The sequence below is a fragment of the Miscanthus floridulus genome, chromosome 18 (genome assembly GCF_019320115.1).
Source record: "Miscanthus floridulus cultivar M001 chromosome 18, ASM1932011v1, whole genome shotgun sequence".
NCBI lineage: Eukaryota > Viridiplantae > Streptophyta > Magnoliopsida > Poales > Poaceae > Miscanthus > Miscanthus floridulus.
Genome location: NC_089597.1, coordinates 51,343,438 through 51,349,321, shown reverse-complemented (window position 1 = coordinate 51,349,321; position 5,884 = coordinate 51,343,438). Strand labels below are relative to the sequence as shown.

Here is a 5,884-nt window from a genome sequence, read left to right as displayed (position 1 = left end):
AAGTTGCTATAGAATTAATTGATTAACCTAGTATTAAACAAGGAGAACAAAATCAAAATCTGAAGCCTTTCCAATTACTCTAGTGGGCTGTCAAAATTTTCAGGCCTTCAGTCCCGGCTCAGGCCAAGAACCGAGACTAAAGGGTGGGCGGAATTGCCCGCCCAAAAATACCTTTAATCCCGGCTGGTAACAGCTCCTTTAGTCCCGGCTGATAAGCCGAGCCGGGACTAAAGGGTTGGACCTTTAGTCCCGGTTCGGCTTACCAGCTGGGACTAAATGGCGTTTAGTCTCGGCTGGTGTTATCAGCCGGGACTAAAGGGTCCCGGCCTATATATATCGAACGGTTACTGTTCTGTTCATCTTCTACTTTTCGATCTACACGTCGATCTCATCTCTGCCGCGCCCGGCTGTCGAGCTCGTCTCTGCCGCGCCGCCGTCGTCGTCTATCCTCGCCCGGCCTCGTCGTCGAGCCCCGCCCGGCGGCCATCGAGCTCGTCTCCACCATACGTCGTCCTCGCGCGAGGTGCTCAGCTCGGCCCCGTGGCCGGCCAGCACGCCCTGCCCGGCCCGCCATCCGCCCCAGCTAGCTAGCTGCTCTCGGCCATATTTTTTTACAAAGTTTTTAGTTTTTTTAGATTGTTTTTTATATATATGTTAGATTAAAATGTATGTTAAATTTAATTACTAGTTTATTTAGATAGTTTTTTAGATAGTTTTTGATATATATGTTAGATTAAAATGTATTAAAATTTAATTAGTAGTTTATTCTTAGTTTTTTAGTTAGTTTTTTTAGATAGTTTTTTATATATGTTAATTAAATTTAAATGTATTAAAATTTAATTAGTACTTTATTTAGATAGTTTTTTTAGATAGTTTTTTATTATAGTTTTTGATATATTTAGTAATTATTATTCTATCTCTCTCTATATATGTGTTAGATTTAATTTTGATTTAGTAATTCTATCTATGTATATATGTTAGGTTTAATTAGATTTAGTAATTAATTCTATCTAGATATATGTGTGTTATTTTATTTAATTGGATTTAGTAATTATATTCTATCTCTCTATGTATATGTTAGATTTAATTTTGTTTTAGTAATTGACACATGCGTATTTTATTAGTAATTCTATCTCTATATCGCATGCATATTTTATTTTAGTAATTCTATCTATATATCACTTGGATATTTTATTAGTAATTCTATCTATATCACATGCATATCTAGAAAGAGATTCTATATGTATACATATGTACTTAATTATTTCTATGTGTATATATACATGTACTTATTTCCATGTGTTGAGAGAGAGAGAGAAAATTGTATCTAGAGAGACATTCTATGTGTTATCACATGCATATCTAGAGATATATACATATGCACTTATTTCTATGTGTTGAGAGAGAGAGAGAAAATTGTATCATTCTATGTGTATATATACATGTACTTATTTCCATGTTTTTGGATCGAAAGTGTTTTTGATTCGATTCCAAAGCCTATACCTTATTATTGTTTATCCTTATGAAATATTATGTGTTATTATATTTAATTGGATTTAATAATTCTATATGTGTTATCACATGTACTTATGTTATGTGCCATAGTAATTCTATCTATGTGTTATCTTAAAAATACAAATAGCTGCTCCGGATGATAACTTGAATGATGACATAATGGCGGATATTATCAACGCCGGCACCAATCCGGATATAGATGACACGAGTCAGTACTTTGCTGATTATGAGGATATCCTGAATATCCCTGTGGTTGAAGATCAACAAATTGTCGCGCAAGAAAATACTGGCGAGGTATATTTGATTATCTATCATCTCTTATAGATGCATGCGTACGTATATTTGTTGTTAATCATTGTGTTTCTACTCATGTAGCCGGTCTCTGGATCTACATCAACCACCAGCAAGAGTAGGAAAGTCCGAGGGCCAAAAAAACCATTAGAGGGCCGTTTTATAATATCAAAATTCGACACCAACACTAGCAAACTATTGGGACCACATGCTCAGACATATGTCAATCAATGTGGGTTCATTGTAAGGGATAGGATCCTAGTTAGTGCTCGTGAATGGAAGCAGAAGATATCTGCTCCTAATGTTAGTTTTGTATCTGATCGTGACAAGAACCTAGCTTGAAGAGATATCACTCAGCATTTCACATTACAAGCAGATGATACTTTGAAGGAGCTAGTGAGGGATTGGACAATGAAGAAGATAGCAACATTGTTCCAGAGTTGGAAGAAGACATTGTATAAAAAGTTTATCTTGAAGAATGATACGTCAGATTTCAATGCTAAGGCGTTTGTCAAGTTAGAGTCTCATTGGGATGACTTCGTACAATACAAGACATCTCAAGAGAGTGAGGAACGTGTGATGAGGAATCAGCAGAATGCCTGACAGAAGCAATACTATCATCGCATGGGATCAGGTGGTTATAGGAGTGCTATTCCCAAGTGGCAGAACCTAGAAGCAGAGATTACTACCAAGAGAATCATACCTGAAACAATAGACAAGAACTGGCCTCAACGCGCGAAGAATTGGTTCTATGCTCATGGGGGAAGCCTAGGGCCAGACACTGGCAAGCTAATTTTCGGCCAAAAAATTGAGAGAGCAACACAGAGACTAGCTCGTGCTAGGAAAGAAACTGATAGTGGTGTTTTCAAGCCCAACAGAGAGAAGGATGAATTAACATATGCCCTAGAGAATCCTAAATACGGTGGTCGAACAAGAGGCTATAGGGCAGTTCCGTGGCTACAAGCATTTCCAACAGACAAGGATACCTACAGAAGACACTAGAGAAAGAAGGATGAGGAGGCAGACCAAATCCGTGTATTGGAGCAATTTGTTAATGAGTCACGACAAGAATTGCTTGAATCACGTGAACAAGAAAAATCTCTTGAGGCAAGAATGCAGGAGGAGATCAAGAGGCAAGTGCAGCTAGCAATGAGTCAAATGCAATCGCAATCAACGCCGGGAGTCACCATTAGCCCCGTTGGTCAGATGAAAAGCAGTTGTGCTTCCATGGAGCTGCCAGTTATTCAAGATGACGCTGGGTTGCGCTTCCCTATTGATGACATTACCGAGCCTCTAACAACATGTGAGCTGCACATTCCAGATGGTAATAATGCATCAATCATGGTGGCTGTCAGGGTTGTATCTCCAATAGACCAAACAAAGACACCAAGAATCCATGGGTCAGTTATTCAACCTGGATATGCTAGCGTCTCGGTCGATAGAGTGCTCAAAGGTTACAGCAATGTTCCTCTTGACATTGAAGGCGATGATGGGAAGAAGACACTAGGAGAAGCAGAGAAGACATTTATTCAATGGCGCAAACGCTTTATCATCATTCCTAGGGCGCCACCGCTTCCCCTACCTCACCCTAGGTACGAATGAAAGTGAATGAAATATTATTTTCCATTAATTTTATATTGGCTTCAAAAATAATTGACTCACAACTTGTTTTTGTAGCAGGGTCTCCCCCCAGCCTAGCCCAATCATTCATTCCCCATCTCATCACAGCATCGTGGGGGGCGAGACAACTTCATCCCCACGGCGATCTCCAACTCCTACACTAGCCCCATCGCCTCCACAATGATCTCTAACTCCTACACCGGCCCCACCGCCTCCGCAACGATCTCCAACGCCTCCACGCCGGTCTCCAACACCGGCCTCATCGCCTCCACACCGGTCTCCAACACCGCCCTCACCCCCTCCACAACGACGCACTACAGAGACGTCTAAGGTCCCGGCGGCAAAGAAGACCCCGAAAAAAAGAGTTATTTCTCAAGAAATACTTCCTGAAAAGACTGATGAGCAAATAGCAGCTGAAGAAGACAAAAAAGTGAAAGATTTTTTATAGATATCCAAAAGCAGAGACAAGCGAAGCTTAAGGAGAAGCCGTACTTTTACATACCACGAGATCTGCTAAGGCAGAAGGTTGAAGCTCACAAGAAAAAGATGCTTAAACTTCATAAGCCTCCGCCACTATTAGACTATGACCGCTCCCTCGTGAAGTCACATGATGCAGATAAGAAAAGAAAAAGAGCATCAGGGAAGGATGTCCCACAGCTCGGACAACAGAAGCAACCAATGTAAAATCTTGTTGTTGCTAATGAATATGGTTTCAACATTGAAGTTTATCGACCAGACAACTCTGGAGAAGTATCGGTTCAAGACCTTAATGCTTTTTTTGAACTAACTGGTTTAACCTTGGATCAATTGACTGGCAAAGCTCCAATCCAGAACCTAAAAGTTGATACCTGGAAGACTTATAAATTTGGCAAAAGTCTGTACAACCCTGCGGCTCTGAATGAATTGGGTACGCAAATGTACTTGCTCAACAAGTGGTACATACAGGCGTGTGGCAGGGGTGAGGAGTGGATCTTTGTCAGATTTAGAGACCATTATTACTTCCGTGGTGATGACATCTTACATATTAGTTTCGAAGAATTGCATCAACTATACCACATGGACGCTCTGGACAAATCAATTATTAGCTCTTTTTGTTTGTAAGTGATTCGTACTTTTATTTAATAAACTCACTTCCATGCGTACGTGTATATAATTATCCTCACATGTAACTTATATTTATATACAGATTCTAGATGTCAGAGCTTCAAAGAATACAAGACACCAGTGTTGGCTTCATTGATCCTTATATCGTATTCAAAACCGATATTATTGTCAAGGAGCAGTGGATATCTAAAGCACAGAAGAATATCATGAGGTTCTTCGTGAAGCAGCACGACAAGACAACAATACTTTTCCCCTACAACTTTGAGTAAGTGTTAATAATAATGTAGTCTACATATTTTATGTAATATCAATACAACTTATATGCATGTACGTGTGTGTATAAACCAATGCAGGTTTCACTGGATACTCATTATCATTGAGTTAAACTCAAGTCGATTAGTAATCATGGACTCGTTGAGAAAAGAGCGGGCACTATACCAAGATATGATAGACATTATCCAGGAGTAATTTCGATCTCTCGCGCACAACTATTATTGAATAGACTTTGCCATAATTTATTAACGATCGTACATTATTGGTCGCGCGGGGTTTGGAAAGAGTTTATTCGGCAACACCGCAAGGATTGCAAGGCACCACTTAATGTAGTTGAAATACCAGTAAGTTGTATTATATATACTTCCTCACGTGTTTAATTACTATATCGTACTTCAATTTACGTGTGAGATGATGAGAATAATCTTCTTCTCGTACAGTGGTGTTTGCGGCAGCAACCAGGTAATAACTTGTGTGGATACTACGTTTGTGAATTTATCACTGCACACATAAGAAGAACTCCTGAAGATGTCCTCAGAGTACGTATATATCAATTTTTTATTTATTTTTAAATGAATATATATATATATGTATTAATACTTTTCCTTTTATTTCAAATGCAAGACTGAATGGTTGAAACAAAGGGTCATGTAAAAAGACCATCTGAAAGCAGTTCAAGAGTCAATAGCAGGATTTCTTCTAGAAAAAGTGCTAAATCCCAACGGTGAGTTCTACTTTGATCCTAAGGAATAAATTGTGTAAATTAAATGTTTATTAATATCGTGATTTTCGAGAACAAGATTATGAAAGTGTTGTATATATACACATATATATATCTATAATATATATAGTTTCATACTTTATTCGAATATAATAATGCTCGAGATGAGAATTAGATGTAATTATATGCGTGCGTGTATTTATATTAGCAGCGTAGAATACGTACATAAAAATATATTATATATTAAACAAATATGTGTAACTGAACTGAAAACAAATTAAACAAAAAAAGAAAAAGAAAAGAAACCTTTAGTCCCGGTTGGGGTTACCAACCGGGACTAAAGGGTGCGGCCACGTTTGC

At 38.6% G+C, this 5,884-nt stretch overlaps 1 long non-coding RNA gene across 1 annotated transcript; it reads left to right on the top strand.

Annotated features, from left to right (window-relative positions):
- Positions 1-5,075: 5,075 nt before the first annotated feature.
- On the top strand, positions 5,076-5,512 carry LOC136520407 (uncharacterized). Its single transcript, XR_010775236.1, has 3 exons — positions 5,076-5,147; positions 5,244-5,342; positions 5,428-5,512. It is a non-coding gene; the product is annotated as an uncharacterized lncRNA (long non-coding RNA).
- The last annotated feature ends 372 nt before the right edge of the window (positions 5,513-5,884 follow it).